This window comes from Danio rerio, chromosome 11 (genome assembly GCF_052040795.2).
Source record: "Danio rerio strain M-AB ecotype USA chromosome 11, GRCz13ab, whole genome shotgun sequence".
Taxonomy (NCBI): Eukaryota; Metazoa; Chordata; class Actinopteri; order Cypriniformes; family Danionidae; genus Danio; species Danio rerio.
Genome location: NC_141031.1, coordinates 20,315,269 through 20,340,342, shown reverse-complemented (window position 1 = coordinate 20,340,342; position 25,074 = coordinate 20,315,269). Strand labels below are relative to the sequence as shown.

General features: G+C 38.0%; 1 protein-coding gene and 1 long non-coding RNA gene across 2 annotated transcripts in view; one reads left to right on the top strand and one right to left on the bottom strand.

Moving 5' to 3' along the window:
* The window catches only part of qrich1 (glutamine-rich 1), an 821,757-nt gene that overhangs the window by 206,038 nt on the left and 590,645 nt on the right, over positions 1-25,074 (top strand). The window lies entirely within an intron of this gene.
* LOC147841746 (uncharacterized) lies at positions 2,147-7,397 on the bottom strand. The gene is made up of 2 exons (XR_015502615.1): positions 3,738-7,397; positions 2,147-2,646 (listed from the first exon to the last, which is right to left on the bottom strand). It is a non-coding gene; the product is annotated as an uncharacterized LOC147841746 (long non-coding RNA).

Genomic DNA, 25,074 nt, shown 5'->3' with positions numbered 1-25,074 from the left:
CTCCCTGTGGCGGGCAAGCAATCTGTCCTTGCAGAATACTGGAGCCAAGGCAAGCTCTTGGAATTCTGCATTAACTTGTGGCAAGTGTCCAGGAACAAAGTGTGGCTGACAGGTCTCACTGTGTTCTCGGAGTAAGTCATGGAAGCCATACAACTTTAACCCATCACAGATTTGCTGTAACATTGGATTTGTTCAGACTGCCGAGTGCAGGAGGATTGTAATATTCTTCTTCCTCTTATAGACAATGGGCACGGTATACCCGCATGATAAAATTCTGTCAGACAGGTCTGCTACTGCCTCTGTGTCTGCAGCTTCAACCGATTAAGCTAAGCCGACTCTTGGGCCCCTGTAAAACAGCTCATCTCTCGTGACACTGATGTTAAATGTTGACGTGCTATCCATCCTGTCCATGATGATGTCAGAGAAGCTTCTACGCGGTTTCTTACTTCTCTTTTCATCGTCTTTATCATTCCATTTAAGCCTTTCACCACAACTGCAGTCCAGAATAGCCCTCTTCATCTGGTGCCACTATTGTAAGGGACTATTGCCCAGATCCCCCAGCTGCTTTGTACAACATCCAGGCCTCATTTAATTCTGCCATTTTTGGTAACACTTCAATGAGGCGGTCCGAGACCTCTGAATGGCTTCGGGCACACTCACGATCCTTCGACCCAGTCCTGCCTGGAGGGTGTTCTGTAGCGCCTTCAGTCATGAGACTAGTGATTCTAGTCAACAAAATGGACGCCCGTCTATTTGCCCATTTGATTAACACTCCTTTGAGCCAATAGCTGAAAGAGAAATGTCACCATTCAGTAAGCTTTAAAAAATTTGAGATGGTCTCGTCCTCTCTCTTGACAGGTTAAGAATGGATTCTGACTTTGTGAATGAACTGGGCCAGATGTGCATGTGATTTGAATCACATTAGGATTTCAAACGTAATATTATTTATTCATGGACTACATTGAAGCCCATAACTAACATTCACTTTTCAAGTTCAGGGATTGATGTTGGCAGTTGATGTATTTAAAAACTAATAAATTAATTAATTAAAATATAAATAAATACTTTAATTAATTATCAAAAATAAGTAAATAAATAAGTAAATCAATAAATATATAAATAATAAAAAACCTCTGCCACATCTGATAGCCATTTCCACTTCTGAAAAGATTACTACCCAGCTATTAAAAAAATTTTTCAACACATCGTGCACAGAAGTTCAATCGTAATATGCCAGTAACTCATATGTTCTTACACAAGTGACATATGTGAGTTCATAAAAGCAAATTGGTTGGATGTGAAACGGCAAAGAAACAAACTTCCCACTCGACTACAATAAATAGGAGGAGGCCATTCCTGAAGAATGAAGTAACGTTTCATCCATCTACTCGGTTTTAGATACATTTGCATTTAAATATATATATTTATAACACAAAAAGGGTTTAAACTCCTCTTCACCTACTTAGTCTTCAACAGGTACTTCCTGGACCACCAGACAAGCCGGGCCCCATATCTTCAGCTGTCCATCCATCTGCCCTCCTGTGGGGGGACAAATGCCCACCTCTACCACTCTTGCATTTTGCTAAGAAGCTATCATACCATGCATTAAAGGCGCTTCCATTCACAGTTGCCCATACCCTCATTAAGACGCCTCTCATGGATTTCAGCTAAAACAATTCATTGTGTCTGCTATACACATATCATTTTGCAAAAAATTAATTCTGATTATCTTGTTCTCATTTCAGAGTTCTTAACAGTCGGCACCAGAAGCTGACCCTTATCCAACCTATTACACTCTACATACATTCTAAAGCTACTGCAGAATCCGAAACTGTCAATCATCTTATTAAAAAAAGAGATCGACAACCCCTTTATGATTGGACCATTCTCTGCCCCATCCTTTAAGATGCCATTCATTAGTCCTATAAGCAGTGCAACTGGCCAATTTTTTTGACAAATGGATGTTATGTAAAAATTACAGATTAAAGACTCCACAGAACAAAGCATAAACAAAGGCATTTCTACTCAGCACCTTTAATGACGCTTTTAAGATGCCTCATTTTGACACTAGCCAAAAAAAATAAATTATGTCTGCTGAACATGTTCCAGGCTGCAAAAATTAAATTGCTGATTTTCTCTCTCTCTCTTTCTTTTCCAGAAATTTCGGTTCTTAGCACTAGAAGCAGACCAGCATCCAACACCTGTCCCACAATATTCACAAATGATATTGCCCTAAATCACCCATTACACCATTTACATGAAACTTCCATATCCAACATCCTACACGCAGTCGCCCCAGAACGCTTCAGTCATATCTCACCGCATGGAAGTCATTCAAACATTTCCACAACCTCTACTATATACATTTCCCAGATTTCTCCTTGTTTTCCCATCACCTCCTTTATTTTCCACCTCCACGCTGACAAAAATATGCAGGCTAGCTATATAAAAAGCTACCTCAATGGAATCCAATTTTTTCATAAATTGATACACAGGTCCCCCTCAGAAGCCATTTCCAACGCACAAACCTCCCTCCTTATCAAAGGTATCCAGAAAACACAGCCCTCCCCGACTTCAGACTACCCCTTACACTTAACATTCTTTCAAAATGGATCCACACACTTCGCACACTGGACGCCATGTTTACTTAGACTTAGACTTAGACTTAGAAAACTTTATTTATCCCGCAGGAAATTGCTTATGTAATGACTGCCATAACACACAGAACACAGAAACACAAAACCACAAGACAAAATAAATAAATTAAGTAAGTGAAATAAGTCACATAAATCCAACCAATCTATAAAAGAAAACAGCCACAATACATAAGTATACAAACTATTATATAAGATATTACACTTAAAAGAATCAGTGGTAACTAATACTAATAAGTCATATATCAAGTAATGAAAATAATATTAACCAAAACTAATATTACACATAAAACAATTACACATACAATAATTCAAGTAGTAAAGTCATTCAGCACTCATTTAAAAAACAAAGATATTGCACTAAAAATATTTAAGACCCAGTAAAAAAACGTACAAATATTGCACCTAATAGACTATTGCACATCATAGAACATAATGCACAGACTTCCACGCATTAAAACCCGTAATAATTAATTAATATATGGCACGAGCAGCAAGATATTGCATAAATTACTGTGAGGGTAAGTGACTGAGGGAGACGTTATGAAGTCTGATAGCAGTGGGAAGGAAGGATTTTCTGTGGCGTTCAGTGGAACACTTTAAGCTGGTAAGTCTGTGACTAAAGGTACTTCTCAGCTCGTCAACCACATTATAAAGAGGATGATCTACATTGTGCATAATTGACCGAAGTCTGCACAATGTTCTCTTTTCGGCCACAGTCTCCATATTGTCCAATTCCTCACCCACCACAGCGCCAGCTTTCCTAATCAATTTGTTAAATCTCTTCATATCTGCCACTTTTACACTACCACCCCAGCACACCACAGCATAGAAAATGGCACTGGCCACTACAGACTCATAGAACATACGCAACATGGTGTTGCAGACTCTAAAAGATCGGAGTTTACGTAGGAAATACAGCCTACTTTGACCCTTCTTATATGTGACCAGAGAGTTCTTGGACCAGTCCAGCTTATTATCAATATACACACCCAAATATTTATAGTCCTGAACAATCTCCACATCCACCCCTCTAATGGACAAGGGAGTAACTGGAGATCGCCGTGATCTTCTCAATCTTACCCTGGCTTTATTGGCTTCCTTGAGTGTTCAGAAATGGCTATTACATCCAAATTCAACCCTGCCATCCACCCCACAAAATCTAATCTAACTTTGCCGAAAGCCGAAACCTTCGCCTTCTTTATCAAGCAAAGCAAAACAGATCAGTCAGGAAAAGCATTCCTCCACCTAAGGAAATCCCTAGAGCCTAACCCCCTTGCCCCACGTTTTTTTCCGATGACGCTAACTGTCCAGTAACCCGTTTTTGGTTCCAAAAACACTTCAAGAAGTTTTCCGCTTCAGGCTTTTCCCCCCGAACCATATTCTAGCCATTCATTCAGAAATGGCGCAGCCACCACAGCAGCTCACAAAGGTCTCTCCTCACATCAAATCCAGACCCTCGGTTGCTGGTTCTCCGATGCCTTTGACAGCATCGAGTGCTTCTGCTAGCTTTTTACCCCTTCTTTTATCTATTCCGTTATCTCCTTATTCTTCAATTCCCCAACTATTTTCCTTTTTCCAGCATCAAGTTTTCTCCGCTAACTGTGTTCTTTAAGCATTGATTATTCTGCTACCTTCTTACTTCTACCTAGGCCCTCCATCCCCAGCTGTAACTCCTGCAGTTGTGACTAAAATAAGCTTCAACTCCCGCAGGAGTCTATTTTCCTCTGCTCGTCATACATATGCACACGATACACTCTATAAATATACTTAAATGATACATTCTATAGATATATACACACACACACAGACATGATACACTCAAGTAAGTAAGTAAAGTTTATTTATAAAGCACTTTTACTTCAGTTTAGCACTGACCAAAGTGCTGAACAAAACCATAGCACACACTCTAAAAGAGTAAAAATAAAAAGTAAAAATAAGAATAAAAGTATTACAGTAACAACCACAATAAAGATTAAAAGCCTGGGAATGCAATAGAATAAAAATGTGTCTCTCGTCTAGACTTAAAAATAGATAGAGAAAAAGCACTCGTAATGTCCGGTAGCAGCTGGTTCCAATAACGTGGAGCATTGAATGCAAAGGCTCTATCTCATTTCAGTTTAAGTCGTGACCGAGGAATATGCAGTAAAATTTTATTTGAGGACCCAAGAGACCGAGGAGTTGACTGTAAGTTAATAAGTTCTGATATATTAGAAGGTGCTTGCCCATGCAGTGCTTTAAAAACAATAAGTAAAGTCTTGAACTGAATTCTAAAATTAACAGGAAGCCAATGAAGGGATGCTAAAACTGGTGAGATATGAGCATGTTTTTTGGTGCCTGTTAAAAGTCTATCTGCTGCATTTTGAACCAACTGCAACCGTGCTAATGAGGATTGAGGGAGACCAACATATAAGGAATTGCAATAGTCTAGGCGGGACGTGATAAAAGCATGTATGACCTTTTCCAGATCTTGAAAGGAAAGAATGGATTTGAGTCTGGAGATGATCCTCAGCTGACAATAACGACTGAGCTAATTTGTTTTTCTGGACAAAGCTCAGAATCAAAGATAACTCCTAGATTTTTTACTTGCGATTTAACATACGGTGTAAGACCTCCCAAGCCCCCAATATAAGACATTCTTGTTTTTGAGGGGCTGAAGAGAATAACCTTAGTTTTTCGTTATTAAGATGAAGGAAGTTTTTTGCCATCCAACATTTAATATCCTCAAGACAATTAGAGACTGCAGGAAGTTCTGAGATTTTAAAGGTACATACAGCTGAGAGTCATCTGCATAAAAATTAAAAGAGATGTTATGTTTCCTTATAATATTACCAAGAGGAAGCATATATAAGTTGAAGAGCATTGGACCCAGAATATAGCCCTGGGGGACACCACACAGAAGAGGGGCAGATGTTGACATAAATTGGCCAACAGACACTGAAAAAGACCTGGATTTCAGATATGACTGAAACCAATGAAGTGCTGAACCCTTTATGCCCACCCAATGTTCCAGACGTGACAGAAAGATGGTATGATCGACTGTATCAAAAGCGGAGCTCAGATCCAGTAAAACCAAAATTGCATTACTGCCTGAATCTACCGACAGCAGTAAGTCATTCAACACTTTTAACAGAGCGGTTTCAGTACTGTGGTGCATAGTGATACCAGACTCTAAAGGTTCAAGTTTATGAGAAGATTTAAAAAAAGGCTGTAACTGTGATAAGACAGCTCTTTCTAGAACTTTTGACATAAATGGAAGTTTAGAGATAGGACGGGAGTTATTTAAGCAATTTATATCGGCATTGGGTTTTTTAGGCAATGGCTGGACAACTGCATGCTTTAAAAATGCAGGGACAGTGCCTGAAACTAAGCAGGAATTAATAATTGCTTGTATTCTAGAACCTATTGTGCTGAAAGTCTCCTTTAAAAGGTTAGAGGAAATAGGATCACATGGCGAAGTTGAAGTTTTCGTCTGAAACACTAAACCCCTTAACCCCTTAAGAGAGACACCGGTTCAAAATTACAGAAGGTAGCTGAAGAAACTGTCGACTCCACAAAGGAACTAGGGCAGAGAGGAGCAAAAGAGAATCTGATATCAGCTACCTTCTCAGTAAAGAACCTTTTAAATCTCTCACATATCTCTGATGACTGCTCAATTTTGCATGAGGTACGTGGAGAAATTATTGAGTTAATTGTGTTAAATAAAATTTTAGGGGTGTGTGAATGTTTATTACTAATGTCTGAAAAGTATGTAGCTCTTGCTTTTTTTGCTGCTTTTTGAAAGTTTACTTGTGCATCTCTAAAGATTTCAAGAGAGACAGCAAAGTGATCTTTTCTCCAGTGCAGTTCTGCTTTACGACAAATCTGTGAGCGAGAGTGATCATCCAGCCATGGCTGTGACTTCATTTTTGGATACTTATATTTTAAAGGAGCTACACAGTCAGAAATTAAATCATCAGGACTTGAGGAATGCTCAGCAGCAGCTAATATTGCTGTAGGCACTTTGTTATTATTTAACATAGTAGAAAACTGATTTGCAGTAAGAAAGTTTATTCAGCGAGAGTGAAAACCTTTACTTTTTGTAGTACCAGAGAAGTATGATAGAGTGGTGTTAAAAACAATGGGCTTATGATCTGAGACAGAGACATCTTCAATCACAATATTTTCTATTGAAAACCCGTAGGACATTATAAGGTCCAAAGTGTGGCCCAGTGCATGTTTAGCACCAACAATATGCTGAGTAAATCCAAAAGAATCCAAAACATGGATAAACTCATTTACCAAAGGCTTTCCAGGGCACAAACGTGAATATTAAAATCCCCTAAAATTAATAAAGGATCATAAGATGTGATAAAACTCCTTTATAAAACCTCTATCAGGCTTAGAAGGCCTGTAAACCAGAACACACAGAAAAGGTGTGGTATCCGATTCTATCAGAGCACATTGCGATTCAAATGAAGAGAAGTCCCCGACAGAGATAGTCCGACATCTAAACCAATTTTTGAAAACCATAGTCACTCCACCTCCTTTCCCAATACATCTAGGAGTGCTGATAAAAGAACAGTTTAAAGGACAAAGTTCACCGAACACAGATGACTCACCCGCTCCAATCCAGGTCTCAGTTAAAAAAAGGAAGTCCAAATTGTGGCTTATTGGACACAGATCTAGCGTTAAACAAAGCCATGTTGATCTTGGAATTGACTTGTAGATGTGACTGATGAACATAATCCAGTGATTTAATGAGTTGAAGATTTACGCCCCTGCGTCGGATGCGCACCTGTGGCGGAGCTCCGAATTCGCCTGGCTGCCGTTGGTCCGGGATGATAGGCAAGTGACAGGTGTATCTCACGTCCCACGAGCATCGAGCCAGGTGCAAACCATGGTGACCATGCGTAGGTATAAATGAGCACGCAGCATGTAGAGCCAATGAAATAGAAATTTCCCTCCTCATCCTCACCCGGACACCTCCATGATTTCCCATTCTTCTGCGACGTTTTCGTTGATAGCGGCCGTGGGAAAAGGAAACGATGAATAGCGGTAGTCCTTTGTTATGGAGCATTCTCTGGGTTGATTCTCCAACAAACCTCTAATGTTTAACAGTGCTTGGTGATCATTTGAAATTAATGCATCAACACAGCTCATGAATAGGAGCAGAAAAAGCTCTGGTTGCCGAACAAACATTTAAAAACTGACGAGGCAAACGGCATGCCGACATACACACAGGCGCCATCTTTGCACGCGTCAATAACACATAATAATATGATCACACACACATAGCGCAGACACACACACACACACACACACACATAGCGCAGACATACACACAGAGAGTGACAGCACGCGTTTAGCTTTGCAGTCGTTTTGCATGCATATGTGACATGATACAGGTTAATATACACTGCTGTTTGGATATCTGTTATGTTAATGTACAAAATAAACCTGATCTAACATCCACAAACCGAGATATAATATTTAAAATTGTTCTGACATGCGGCTGTGCTGATGAAGTGAATCTAAAGTGAATCGCTGTTATTCATTACACACTTGCTCTGTTTTAAAACATTTTAAACTTGTAAAACTCACTCTTGATCACATTTGATGATGATTGATGATCCAAGCAAACTGAACAGACCTTTTATTTCCGATTGCTTTGCGCTCTTTCTGTCTTGTTGATATGATTATATGCGTTACTACGGAGACATGTTAAGGCGCGCAGCTGTCAATCACCATTTTTATGTTGTTAAATTAAAAAAAAAAAGGTGTGTTTATATAACCATAATATGACATTATATACACTATTTCTACACATATGTCTGTCAAAACATTTTTAAAAGTACATTTTGCCCCATAGGTGCCCTTTAAATGTGTGTGTGGATGAGGATCAGGTGCAGGGTAATCAGCATCAGATACAAGGAATTCTGGGGGATGGAGTCCTTAGAAGGCTGGTGATAGTGACCTCTGCTGGTTAGTGAGGGGAATAGCTGGGACCGAGTTGGTGACACATATAAAGCATAATATTCATATTAATTACATACAATTAACATCTGCACTGGACACAATATTTAGCACAGCCTTGTATGCTTCATTTGAACAAGAAAACATATTCATCCTAAAACATTAATTAAAGAAAGGAAAAATTTATATGTAAATATACACAGAACATATGTAATTACAAACTTTGATTTTGTATGTAATGACATTTTAATTCCATTTTAATTACATTACTGATGAGTGAGGAGTTATGAATCCCTACCAGGACCTACTTATCATTTAACAATGATAAACCCTCGTTTACACTAAAACTCAGACAACTTTGTCAGGCCAAAGAGGATGCCTACAGGAGTGGTGACAGGATCTTGTATATTCAGGCCAGGAACACACTTGACAAAGGAGATGTGTTTGGCTTAGGTGTGGCTAAGAAGAGCTTTGCCAAAAAGCTGCAAAACCAGTTTTCTGCTAACAACCCTACATCAGTGTGGAGAGGCTTAAAGGTTATTACTAATTACAAGACACCGTCCCCCAGCATCGACAGCGATAAACATCTTACAAACGAGCTGAAAATTTTCTACTGTAGATTTGACACCTCTGACCAAACACCTCACACCCGCCCGGACCATCTCCCTACACAGCCATCAATACCACATCAACACAGCCTAGACCATCTCCCAACACAGCTATCAACACCATATCAACACAGCTCGGACCATCTCCTTACACAGCCATCAACACCTCCAGCCTTCTCCATCTCCCCCCTGCACTTCAGATCAGAGAGGATAATGTGCGTCAGATCTTTAGTAAACAGAAGAAAAGGAAAGCACCAGGCCCAGACGGTGTTTCAGCAGCCTGTCTGAGAACCTGCGCTGACCAGCTGGCTCACATTTTTTCACAGATCTTCAACAGATCACTGGAACAGTGCCAAGTTTCATCCTGCTTTAAGCGCTCCACTATCATCCCAATCCCAAAGAAGTCAAAGATCACAGGACTCGATGACTCCTGTTGCCTTAACATCTGTGGCCATGAAGTAATTCAAAAGACTGGTCCTAGCATATCAAAGGACATCACTGGACCCCTGCTGGACCCCCTACAGTTTGCCTATAGAGCAAACCGGTCTGTGGATGATGCAGTCAACATGAGACTGCATTATACCCTACAACATCTGGACAAACCAGGTAACTTCGCAAGGATTCTGTTTGTGGACTTCAGTTCTGCCTTTAACACCATCATCCCATCCCTGCTCGAGTACAAACTGACCCAGTTCTCTTTTCCTAGCTCTTTCTGTCAATGGATCACCAGCTTTCTGACAGATAGAAAACATCTAGTCAGAATGGACAAAATTTTATCCGACAGCCGCACCATCAGCATGTGTGCCCCCCAAGGATGTGTTCTCTCCCCACTGCTCTTCTCCCTGTACACCAAAGACTGCACCACAAAAGACCCCTCCATCAAACTCATTAAGTTTGCAGACGACACTGCTGTTATCGGCCTCATCTGGAACAATGATGAGTCTGCATACAGACAAGAGGTGGAGCGGCTGGCATTATGGTGCAGATACAACAACCTGGAGCTGAACACGCTCAATACAGTGGAGATGATAGTGGACTTTAGGAGAAACCCCCACTCACTCAGAGAGACAGCAGAGACTGTACTTCCTTCGTCAGCAGAGGAAGTTCAACCTGCCACAGGAGCTCAGCTGTCATGCAATCCATCCTCTGCACTTCAATCACCATCTGGTTCGGTTCAGCTGCCAAAACCGACCTCCATAGACTACAGCGAATAGTCTGGACTGCTGAATGTATCACTGGCACTACCCTTCCTACACTTCAATAACTGTACTCTTACAGGGTGAGTTAAAGGCCTCGCAAAATCCCTCTATACGCCTTGCACCCAGCACACTACCTATGCAAACTGTTACCGTCTGGTCGGCGCTTTCAGAGCACCAAGCAAAAAAACAGCCAGACACAGGAAACGTTTCTTTCCTTAGGCCATCTACCTCATGAACAGTTAAATATTCCCCTACTGTGCAATAATTATGTGCAATACTTTTACACAGCACCTTATATCAATATACAATGCAATACTTTCCACATTCGCATTTTTACACAACACCGTATAACCTGTATATTTATAACAAATCTGTACATACAATTCAACATCCAGATTTTTTGACTAACTCCATCTTATTTATTGTTTATCATATTTCTTTTTCCCATAAATATTTTGTGTTGTCACTTGTCACTATCTACACTGGAAGCTTCTTTAGCCAAAATAAATTCCTTGTGTGTGTGTGTGTGTGTGTGTGTGTGTGTGTGTGTGTGTGTGTGTGTGAAGCAATAAAACGGATTCTGATTATAATTACTATGTAATAACACTGCAATCACATTGTTAAAACATCATACTTACTATGCAATAACACTGTATTTACAATATTATAACATTGTAAAAACGTTATAATTACATTGTTATAACATTGTAACTACACTGTAGTTACATTGTTATACCATTACAATTATTATGTAGTTACATTGTTATATCATTGTAATAACACTGTGTTTACATTGCTATGACATTATGCTTACTAAGTAATAACAATGTACCTACATTGTTATAACATAGTAATTACATATATTATAGTATTGTAAATGGTGATTTTGCATAGTTCATGGACAGTATTTGTGTTTTAAAGTTATAGTTTACACATTACACATAATATTTATAATGTAAATGTTTCTTTGTATATTGCATGTACAGAATTTGTTTGTTTATAATTGTATACGTAAATATACAAATAAACATGTAATTACAAACTTTTATCTTGTGCGCAATTACTGTCATAACATTGTAATTACATTGCTATCAAATTGTAAATACATACATGATAATATTTATACATTTATGTTTCTTTGTACATTTCAAGTACAGTATCTGTGTATTTATATGTAAATTTACACAGTACATATTTTAGCGAGGCAGAGGGAAAACACTGACACAGTTGCGTTAGGTTACAGACAAGTCCCCGGAGGGTGCTTTATTTACAACGTGAGTGAGGTGAAATACTTAGATGTGGTGCTCTGGTGCTCCGGGAAGTAGGTGAAGGACAGTGAGTAGTCGGTTGTTGGATCGTCACGAGCTGGAGTCTGCTGTGGGAGAGACAGAGAGACAAGCATTAGCGCAGGGAGTCATTAGTTGAATGAAGCTCGTCTTCCTCTTGCGTGGACTTGGCTTATATGTCTCTCCTCCTGATGAGGTCCAGCTATGAGCGATCCGGTGCTGATGATGGTCCAGCTGGGGTGGATTTGCGACCAGGGCGACGTGGCATGCGTGTGCTCGCTACAATATGTAATAACAAACTTTCATTTTGGATGTAATGACCTTTTAATTACATTGTTATAACACTGTATTTACACCTAAGAGAAAAGTTATCTTATGTGCAATTATTGTTGTTACATTGTATTTACATTGCTATTACATTGTAATTACAGCCAATATAATATTTACAACATTAAATGTTTCTTTGTACATTTCATGTACAGTATTTGTGGGTTTATACATAAATACACGCAGTACATTTGTAATTGCAATCTTTTATTTTGGATTTTATTACATTGTCTTTAAATTATAATCAGGGCTTGACATTAACACCCGCCAACCCGTCAAATGCGGGTAGATTTCAGCTCTGGTAGGTTAGACAGACACCCCCACTAGCCACCTTGGTTGGTTGAAAATGCTCCTTTGTCCATAAAATTTTGAATTTAGTTTAAGACCATTTGTCAATATGCGTGCAAATGTGCACTTAGAACCAAGAAGCAGCATGACTGATAAATGTTCACGCGAGCAAAAGAAAGCAGTTGAATTCTGAATAAGAGGTTGATCAGGTGAACGGTGAGACACAGGCGATCCTCGAATGGAAAACGGCCTTCTCCATGGCCAACGGGCACTATGAATATCGTTATTCCCTTTGCACTAGCAAACAGTCCTTTTGTGTTTCAAGCTTTTGTCAACGAGATATTCAGTGATATGTTAAACCAATGGGTAATCACTTACATTGATGGTTTTTTTTTCACATTAAGATGAAATGTTAAATTTTACATTGTTGAAAAAGAAACCAATAATAAAATATGTAATATATAATGTGAAATATTTTTATCTGTGCATTTATAGTCAGTAAAATCATTTTTCGGTGTTTATTGAACTCATTTGTTTATTGTCCATTTTCTTTTAAAGTCTTAAATTTGCTACTTAAATTAATTAATGGGGCATATAATTCAATAAATATAACTCAATAATTCATATTGTAACGAAGTGGCTGACACAGAAGGATCCATTTGCAGTATTTTTATTAAACACAGTTTAATAACTAATAGCACACAGATGTTGTTCGTGTGCAAACTCACATCAAACACAGTAGTATATCGTCGTTGGGCTGGCGGCAGGTAAACACAGGATGAGTATGCAGACATAGATCAGAGGCAGGCGGCTAATATCAGAGTCGGTAAGGAGGCTAGAGTTCAAGGCAGGCGGCGAGGATCAAAGTCGGGAATCAGGCTGAAGTACAAGGTAAGCGGCAGGCAGGACTGGGTCAGTAAACGAAGCAAGATCACAATGGGAAAGCAGGCAAGGATGAGAAGGCTCAGTAGTGTTAGCCGGGGCAGAACAAGACTTCGCAATGAAGCTGTGTGTGTGTGCTGCTTATAAGCGTGAGCCAGGTGATTAGGAGATGTAGTGCAGGTGTGAGTGCTAATCATTCAAGGGATGATGTAATGTCAAAAGTCCGGTGATGATGACCTCTGCTCGCCAGTGAGGGGAATGACTGGAACCGAGTCGGTGACAAAGCCCCCCTCCTTCGAACGGCTCCTGAAGTGAGGGGCGCCACGACGCTGGGGTCTATCACGAGGGCAAGGGGCCGGCATTTCCGGATGCAGACGATGAAACTCACTTGAGTTGGGTCAAGGATGTCCTTGCGGTTAACCCATGATTGTTCCTCAGGGCCGTACCCCTCCCATTGGATCAGGTATTGTAGATGTTCCCCCCGGCGTCTGGACCTCAGGATCTCACGGATCTGGTACGCCTCCTCTCCATCGATGATGATTGGTGGGGTACCCTAATCACCGGCTGCCACCTCCCTATCCACCTCGGCTGGACCAGCAGCTGGCTTGAGCAGTGATACATGGAAGGTAGGTAAGATGCGATAGTGATTAGGCAGTTTTAATCTGTAGGATACGGGTGTGATTTGACAGTCAATCCTGAAGGGGCCAACATACCTAGGACTGAGCTTCTTGCAGGGAAGTCTGAGGCGAAGGTCTTTGGTGGATAGCCATACCCATTGTCCAGGAGTGTAAGTGGGGCTGGGGCGATGGTGACGATCGGCCTGTTCCTTAAATCTTCGGACTGCATGGGAGAGGTGTGTATGGGCTGCGTTCCAGGTTGTCTCACACTGTTGGAATCAATGATCGAGGACTGGGAGTTCGGATGGTTTACCAGACCATGGGAACAGGGGGGGTTGAAAGCCTAGAATGACTTGGAAAGGCATTAGGCCAGTGGTTGCTTTTCTCAAAGAGTTTTGGGCATATTCGGCCCACATCAGAAAACGGCTCCAATTTGTTTGATGCTGATGACAATATGTTCTTAGGAATCGACCAATTTCCTGATTCAGCCGCTCTACCTGCCCATTGGACTGAGGATGATATCCGGAAGTTAGGCTGATATTGATGTCAAGGTTTTTAAAGAATGCAGACCATACTCTTGAAGTAAATTGGGGACCTCTGTCAGACACGATATCCTCAGGTAGCCCATAGAATCGAAAAACTTGATTGCACAGGAGCTCAGCGGTTTCCAATGTTGTGGGAAGCTTTGGTATGGGGATCAGCCTGCAAGCCTTGGAAAAGCGGTCGATGACGGTGAGTATAGTGGTGTGACCCATAGACAGGGGAAGATCAGTAATAAAGTCGATGGCGATGTGTGACCAGGGATGATGGGGAATTTCAAGAGGCTGTAGAAGGCCGGCTGGACTGTGACAGGAGTGCTTGTTCATGTTACAGGGGGCACAATTCTTCACAACGTTAATGGCGTCCTTTCTCACGTCGGGCCACCAGTAGCGGTTGAGAATGAGATCAAGGGTGCCTGCAATGCCTGGATGACCGGAACTGGGGCTAGCATGAGTGGTGGTGGGACAAAGACCTTTTCAACCGGACAGGTGGAAGGAGGGGGATGTTCAGCTGCGGATTGAGCAATTTCTGCATCTATATCCCAAGAGATGGGTGCCAGAATCATAGAGTCGGGTATGATGGGTTGCTCATCTTCAATTTTGGCATCCTCTTTAGACAGACGGGAAAGTGCATCGGCTTTGATGCTCTTGGGTCTGGGAATGTATGTCACAGTGAAATGGAAACGAGTGAAGAATAGAACCCATCTAGCCTGTCTGGGATTTAGTCTCTTTGCTGAACGGATGTATTCGAGGTTCTTATGGTCGGTTATTACGGTGAATGGGTGTAAAGCTCCTTCTAGCCAGTGCCTCCATTCTTCCATTGCTGATTTCATAACCAGAAGTTCTCGATTACCTACGTCGTAGTTTCTTTCTGCTAAGTTAAACTATCGGGAAAAGAAGGCACAAGGGTGGAGCTTGTTGGATGTGGCTTGCTTCTGTGATAATACAGCGCCAATGCATGTATTGGAGGTGTCAATTTCAAGGGTGAAGGGGAGCTTTGGATCAGGGTGACAGAGGATAGGTGCTGAGGAGAATCGGGTCTTCAGGAGATTGAATGCTCAATCGGCATCTGGATTCCACTTGAGTCTAGGATTGCTTGATTTGAATCTCAGAGGTATCAGGGCAGGTAACCATATTATTGAGCTGAACAGGGACGATAGAACATAGACAATTTTCAATACATGAATCCCTCCATCTTGTGATCTCACCGGTTTTCCAGGAAATAAAGGGGTTATGTGTCTGCAACCACGGTAAACCAAGAATAATGGGATGTTGTGGGTATTTGGTGATTAGCAGATCCAATTCTTCCTTATGAAAAGATCCAGTTTGTAATGATAGAGGAACAGTGTGGTAAGTGATCTTTCCATCCCCTAGGGGGCGTCTGTCTACTGCCGTGACTGCTAGGGGAAAATCACAAGAAGCTAGTGGGATATTGTTACTGCGAGCAAAAGTCTCATCCATGAAGTTGCCAGCAGCTCCTGAGTCAACTAAGGTGACAGTGTTAATACTGGTGTTCCTGCAACGCACCACAATGGGGACAACCATAGCGCTTTTATTAATGGCAAGAATGGAGGTTGCACTCACCGACTCTGTTTTGGATGGAGGCTTATTGGGACATTTGAGCTTCGTATGACCACCAAGACTGCAATACAGGCAGAGGTTATTCTTAATGCGTCTCTCACGCTCTTCCGGGGACAAATGGGCTCAAACCAGTTGCATGGGTTCACCTGAACTTGAAGGAACTGGAGTGGATTCCTGGCTGGGACAGGAGAGAGCGACAGGTGAGTGTTTTCGGGTGCGAAGCAGATTATCCAGCCTGATTGAGAGCTCAATGAGCTGGTCGAGTGATTTGCCATCATCTCTACAGGCTAATTCGGTCTGTAATTTAGGATTCAATGCTTTGTGGTAGAGAGTCTTTAAAGGATCATCAGCCCAGCCAGTTTGTGCAGCCAAAGTGTGAAAATGGAGAGCGAACTCTGCCGCTGGTTGATAATTTTGTTGGATTGACAGAAATTCTTCACCTGCGTTTCGACCTCCCTCGGGATGATCGAAGACCACACAAAATCGCTACAGAAACTCTTTGAATGTTGGGAAAGTGGGGTTGTTTTCCGGCCAGACTGCAGTAGCCCAATCCAGGGCTTTTCCAGAGAGCAACGAGCAAACAAAGGCGATCTTGCTGTTCTCATCTGAGAACAAACAGCTTGCACTGAAGCAAAAAACCTTTACATTTGGAAGGGTTACCATAGAAATTGTCAGGGAATGCAATGCGGGGACTGGTATGATGAGGAGTAAAGGTTACCGGAGGTTGATGAGTTGAGTAGTTGGCGGTGGGTTGCGCTGGGGTCGCAACTTTCAAATTTCGCATGGTACTCACAAGTGCCTCCGTTAGCTGCGTGAGATGAGCAAGCTGTTGTTGGTGGGTTCTCTAGAACTTGAGCTTGGGTTGTGAGTTCGTTGGAAAGGACCTGCAGGGCTGCGGGATCCATGTCTGGCGAAGTCTTCTGTAACGAAGTGGCTGACACAGAAGGATCCATTTACAGTATTTTTATTAAACACAGTTTAATAACAAATAGCACACAGATGTTGTGTGTGCGCAAACTCACATCAAACACAGTAGTATATCGTCGTTGGGCTGGCGGCAGGTAAACACAGGATGAGTATGCAGGCATGGATAAGAGGCAGGCGGCTAATGTCAATGCAATGTCAAAAGTCCGGTGATGATGACCTCTGCTGGCCAGCAAGGGGAATGACTGGAACCGAGTCGGTGACACATATAAAGCATACTATTCATATTAATTGCATTCAATTAATATCTGCCCTGTACTAAATATTTAGCACAGCCCTGTATGCTTCATTTGAACAAGAAAAACATATTTATCCTAAAACATTAATTAAAGAAAAAAAAAACTTTCTTAAACATAAACATATTGTTACAATATGTATTTTTTTTAAATTAAATTAATAAGCAGACCGATTGTATTTCTTGAAAAGGAGCACTTCAATGAATGATAGAACCTTATAATTTTAAGCGGAAAATTACATTTTAGAATTTGAAGGTTATATCTGCATTTACCCTTTTGAATTTTTTTTTTACCCCAATTTGAAAATTTGAGAGAATTTTGATCGTTTACATTTAGAGTACATCTACAGTCTCTGGCATGTTAATGTATAAGAACTGTCACACACATATTGTTTGCTATTTTACAAGTTTGCCAACCAAACTTTGATTTAGGTAATGACATTGTAGTTACATTATAATTACTATGTATTAACTTTGAAAATACATTGTTAAACATTTAAATAACATCTATATAGTATTTCAAATGTGTTTTTGCAGATTTCATGTACAGTATTTAAGTGTTATAGTTATTATATGAACACAGCACACATGTAATTACAAACTTTTATCTTGTCATTACATTGTCTATGTCATTACATTGTAGTTGCATTGTGATTACATTGTAATTACATCCAAGATTTACAAACATGTTTGTTTATTTAATGTGCAGTGTGTATTTAAAGTTCTATACTTAAATATGCACAGTACACATGTATGTAATATGTAATTACAAATTTTAACATAGAGCTGTAATTACAAACTTTTGTATTCTGTGCCGTCACATTGTAATCACTATGTATTACTTGCAATTACGTTGTAGGTACATCCAAGATAATATTTATAACTGCAAATATTTATTTGTGAAAAGCATGTATAGTATTTGGCTATTTATAGTTAAGTACGTAAATATACAAAATACACACCTAATTACAAACTTTTATCTTGTTTGCAAATACTGTGGCATTAAATTGTAATTACATCCAATTATTTATAAATATGTTTCTTTGTACATTTCAAGTACAGTAAATGTGTATTTATATGTAAATATACACAGAACATATATAATTACAAACTTAGATTTTGTATGTAATGACATTGCAGTTACATTATAATTACAAAATAATTACTATGTAGTAACACTGGAATTGCATTATTGATACATTGTAATTGCTATACAATAACACTAATTACTTTGTTAAAACATTATAATTACTATCTAATAACACTTTACATACATTGTTATAACATTATAATTACTTTTAATAAGACTGTAATGTAAATAATTATAGTGGTTTAACATGTATATTCAGTGTTATTACATAGTATAATGCTATGTTACAGTGTTGTTACATAGTAACTATAATGTAAAACCACTGTAATTACATTGTTATAATATTATAATTACTATGTAATAACACTGTAAATAAATTGTTATAGCAGTATAATTACTATGTAATATCACTAATTACATTGTTATAACATTATTACTATGTTATAACACTGTGTATACATTGTTATAACATTGTAATTAATATGTATTAACACTGTAATGTAATGTAAATGTAATAAGAATGTTATGAGTTTATAACTTACTATGTAACACTGTATATAAATTGCCATATCATTATAAACACTATGTAACAACACTGTATATACTTTGTATAACATTATAATTACTATGTAATAACACTAATTACATTGTTATAACATAATAATTACTATGTAACAACACTGTAACTACATTGTTAAAACATTATAATTACTATGCATTAACACTATAATTACATTGTTATAATATTGCATTAACACCATAAATCTATTATCATAACCATTTAAATATATGTAGTAATGCTGTAATTACATTGTTATAACTTTAAACTTACTATGTAAACATTACTATGTTACATTGTAGTACATTGTAATTACATCAAGATACGTGTTTGTATATTGCATGTACAGTGTGTATTTAAAGCTATAAACTTAAATATGCACAGTACACATGTATGTAATATGCAATACATTGTTATAACTTTATAAATACAGTGATATTACAGTATAATATTACAATGTTATTACATAGTAAGTATAATGTAACAACATTGTAATTACATTGTTAAGACATTATACGTACTATGTAAGAACACTGTAGTTACATTGTTAGAACAATATATTTACCATGTATTATTACTGCAATTACATTGTCGTAACTTTATACTTACTATGTAATAACACTGTATATGCATTGTTATAACTTTATACTATGTAATATGTAATATTTACTTTGTAATAACACTATAATTATTATGTAATAACACTGTCTTTACATTGTTATAACGTTATAACACAGTAATGTAATGCAACTGTAATTTCAATGTTTTAACTATGTATATACAGTGTTTTTTACATAGTATATCCAATAACACTGTAACTAATTTGTTCTAAAATTATAATTGCTATATAAAACACTCAACATTATAACATTATACTTTGAAATAACACTGCGATTACATTGTTGTAACTTTATACTTACTTTGTAAACATTACTGTTACATTGTAGAATATTGTAATTAAATCCAAGATTTAGAATCGTGTTTGTAAATTTCATGTGCAGTGTGTATTTAAAGTTATAAACTTTAATATGCACAGTATACATGTATGTAATATGCAATTACAAACTTTTATGTTATATGTAATTATTCTGTAGTTACAATGTACTTTCCTCTGGTTTCGTCGAAGACTATACATATATACATATATAAATGCAAACGTGTTTTATTTCATGTAGAGTATTTGTAAACTACAGTTATATACATAAAAATATACAGTACATATGTAATATATAATAACAATTTTTAACATTGTGCTGTAATTACAAAAATAATCTTTTATACTATGTAAGCACACTTTAATTACATAGTTAGAACTTTATTCTTACTATGTAAAAATATTGTATATACATTTTATAACACTATAATTACTACTTAATAACAGTGTATATGCATTGCTATGTAATAACACTGTAATGTAATGTAAAGTAACTGTAATTATAATGTTATAACAATGTTTATACAGTTTCATTTCAAAGTATAACGTTATAATGTTACAATGTTCTTACATAGTAACCATAATGTAATAACAATGTAATTGCATTGTGTTACATTGTAATTTAAAGTAACTGTAATTATAATGTTATAACGATGTATATACAGTGTCATTACAAAGTATTACGTTATAATGTTACAATGTTTTTACATAGTAACTATAATGTAATGACACTGTAATTACTTTGTTATAACATTGCACTTACTATGTATTTACACTGTAATTACATAATTTTAATATTGTAATAACACTACACTGTTATAACATTATGATTACTGTGTAATAACAATGTAATTAAATTGTTATAACTTTACATTTACTATGTAATAATACTGTATAAACATTGTTATAACATTATAATTACTATGTAATAATACTGTAATGTAACTAATTGTTATGTTATAACAATGTATATACAGTGTTATTAAATAGTAAGTATTACGTTATAATGTTACAATGTTATTACAGAGTATGACATAGTAACACTGTAATTACATTGTTATCAAATCAAATCACTTTTATTGTCACATCATCGGCAGCACATGTGCTATGATGAGTGTAAAGCTTAGGTGCTGGCTCCAGACAGTACAAAATACACACAGTGCAAATGCACCACCTGGTGTAAATGTCCTGGAGGGAGGGAAGCTCCCTTGAAGCTTAAAAGTGCTGACTCTTTCCACTGGTGTCCTGTTGATGGTGATAGGGGGGTGTTCTCTATTCTCTCTCTTGAAATCCACCACCAGCTCCTTGGTTTTGCTGATGTTGAGTAAGAGGTGGTTTTTCTCACACCACTCCGTCAGAGTGTGCATCTCCTCTCTGTAGGCTGTCTCATCATTATCGGTGATTAGGCACACCTCGTTGTGTCATCAGCAAATTTAACGATGACGTTGGAGCTGTGTTTGGCTGTATAGTCATGTGTATACAGGGAGTACAGGAGTGGGCTGAGAACATGATGGGTTTGTTACTTTTAAAATCCGTGATATAATTAAGTGATATAATTAAGTCCCTGCCACATGCTCATTGCGTTATTGGTATTAAATTGACCCTCTACCTTGTCTCTGTATTGACGTTTTGATGCTTTGATGGTTTTTCTGAGGTTGTAACTTGCTTGTTTTGTTCCTCATCATTTCTGGATTTATAGGCGGAAGCTACCAAAGTTTGTTGTCCAGTGACTGAACGTTAGCAAGCAGAATGGTGGGGAGCGGAGGTCGAAATCCACGTCATCTTAGTCTGTCGAGGACGGCGGCTCTCTACCCTATTTCCAGCTGCGTTTCCTTTGTCACTTCGGTTGTGTGACCCATACAAAGGGGTCTGTTGCTGTGTTGTAAGCAGAGCATCATTGAAGAACTCAAATTCCAGTCTTTGATGTGCAATGAGGGAGCCAATTTCCTGAAGTATGTGTCTGTCGTAAGTAATGAGAGTGTGTACATCCAGCACGAAAAACTACAAAAATACAAGTAAAGCACACAAAACAAAACAGTTTATAATATTACTACGTATTACTATGTAATAACACTGTAAACTCATTGTTATAACATTACAACTGCGATGTAATAAAACTTTAATTACATTGTTATAACTTTATTTTTACGATGTAATAACGCTGTATATACATTGTGTGGCGAGATAGAGAGAACACACGCAAACAGCGGTATATTTTCACCCTTTGACCCGGAGGGTGTTTTATTTACAATTGTGATGAGAGTGTATGGCGGAGCGATCGCTCGGTCTTCTGGCTGGGAAGACTGTAGGGGTTCTGGGGTAAAGAGTGAGGCCGTGCAGGTAGGAGAGAGAGTGGAGATGGTCAGCTGCTTGAGTCCGCTGTGGGAGAAAAGAGACACCGATATCAGCCAAGGAGTCATTTAAGAAAAATAAAGCTCACAGTCTCTGGCTTGGTCGCAGCTTATATCCGTGTCTTATGATGGGTCTCAGCTGTGTTTGATTGGGGTTGATGATGAGGGAATTGGTGTGGATCCGGGACCATGGTGACGTTGCATCGGTGAACTCGCCACAACTGTTATAACATTGTATATACATTGTTGTAGCATTACAATTACTATGTAATAACACTGTAATTTCATTGTTATAATATTGTAAAAACACTGTAATCACGTTGTTATAACATTATAACTACTTATGCAATAACACTGTAAATACATTGTTATAACCTAATCATTACAATGTATAAACACTGTAATTAAATTATCATAACATTATATTTACTATGTAATAACACTGTAATTGCATTGTTATGGCATTATAGTTACTATGTAATAACACTAATTACATTGTTGGAGCATTATAATTACTATGTAATAGCAATGTAATTACATTGTTATAACAATGTTTAGTAGTTCTCATAAATCGTGATTTTACATTGAGAATTTAGATTTCAAATGCATTTTTTTTAAATATGACTTGGAGATGGTGGAAATTCTCACAATCAAGAAATATAGTACTATTTTCCAAGTCATTATCTGCATTGAATAATTTTTACAGTGATTAAAAGGATCATATACAAGACAATAGTGTCTGTATAAAATTTGTAAAAATAAATAATAATAAATTATACTAAAATCAAAAAGAAATATAAGTTACATTTTTTATGTTTAGTAGAGTAGAATGAGTTGACAGAAAAGCTGACTTAAACCTGCTCAGAGAAAATTTGTTGCTGTCAATCATTATTTACTTCACTAAGTCCGTTTGATGGTAAAGGGATTGATACCATAGGGCTATTGATAGAAGGTTTGCGAAGAAATATCCTACTCCCTTTTAAATATATTTTGTAGTATTTTCAAAATATAAAAAACAGTATTTATTTTGATACATCTGTGGCTGCTGTATTTTGTAGTTTATATTGATACATGTAAAATTGAGGTATTTGGTATTTTATTTTAAAATACATTTCAATGTATTTTTGTCCATCCCTGTCCATGTCTAATATCAGATGGCCAGTAAATGGTTAATTATTATAAATTCTTACAATTTTGGTCTTTGTGATGCAGCAAGTCCAGAAACTGTTGTGTAAACCATGATTGTATATAAAATTCACTTTAATATATGCTATTACTAAAAAGTGGTCAAAAACAAATATATTCTCTATTCAAATGTGACCCGCAAACAGTATTTCATATGTCAACGATACATCACCACAACAAGCAGCTTTCTCCACATGCCCCAGTCTAATCTGAAAAAGACAAAAGCAAGATTGAGCAACTTGCTGGCTGATCTCCAGCAATAATCAATTGTTCTCCATTGTTATGTAGTCTGAGCCCAGCTCAAGCCCACTAACACCTCCTACCTCTTGAACATCTGTCATCATTAGGTGATACCTGACCATCAGTTTTTTTAATCATTGCTGAGATGTGTGATTCCTTAGTTTCTCCACTCTACTCTGTAAAGACAAAGACAACATTTATAGAGCTCTACCTGCTTGTTTAAGGCTATCTATCTATCTATCTATCTATCTATCTATCTATCTATCTATCTATCTATCTATCTATCTATCTATCTATCTATCTATCTATCTATCTATCTATCTATATCTAGCTGTCTGTCTGTCTGTCTATCTGTCCGTCTGTCCGTCCGTTCATCCGTCTGTCTAAAGCAAATATCCCACTATCACTGTAAAAATTTTAAAATATAGTTTTTAAGTGTTTTATGATGTAAATTTATTTCAATTAAACAATTTAGGGCTGTACCTAATTTATAGCAATGCACTTGTCATTGCTGAGGTGTGTTACCCTGTTTCTCCACATGACCTAGTCTAATCTGCAAAAGTCAAAAACAAGACTAACTGAGCTCTTGCTTGCTGTCTGGTCTCCAGCAATAAACAAATGTTCTTGTGTTCAACAGATAAATTCTTACCATTGCACTTTTGAGTCTCCCTCATCTGCCCGTTGTGTGTCCATTACAGACATCTATCTATAATTACCAACCCCTCCTGCTTGAATTGCTCATTTTATTTAACAAAACTAGCATAAGCCTGGTATTAACTGCAAGTTGCAACTACTTGGCCTTATGGTAAATGCAGTAAGTGACTGTATCATCATTAATATGTTACCACAAAAGTTCGTAACATACAAAAAAAATAAAATAAAATCTTACCTATGAAATGTGATACCTTTGTGCTTTTTATTCTTTGTTTGCTTACTACACCCGAACAATGCGAAAGTCCCGTATCTTCACATTGGCTTTAGTCTTGACTAAGTGTGGTTGAATGACATTTGTCCTGGAAGAACTGAACAAATGTGGTGCTATTGACGCACGCTCAGGGTCCGTATGCCATAGTGTATCTATGGTCATTATCACTGACGTTTGTTTCCCTGCTTCTCCACATGCTCCATGCCAATCTGCCTAATGGAAAGATATTAGGTCTCTAATTAATCCTAATACATTTCTTTGGAAATAACTCCACTGTTCAGTCTGTTCAAGTAGTTCTACCTGTTTGCTAAGCTTCCAGTATATCTTCACCGTTCCCTTAAGCCTAGTGCTGTTTACACTACATGACTTGATTTGTGTGTTTTGATCTCTGTGGTGTTCACACTACGCAACACTCCATGAACGATCCATAAGAGGGGGGTCACACACTACATGATCTGACAACAACTCATTCCCCATCAGCTCATTCAAGCTACCAAACCAAAGCCAATGAAAATTTGAGGGAGGAGTCGTCAGAAAAAAGCTGAACACTATTGGCTGCTTGTGTGCTGATGACATCACTGACAGCTTTTCAAGCTTTGGAGAAAGCATTTAAAAACATCGTCAAATCAGCTGAT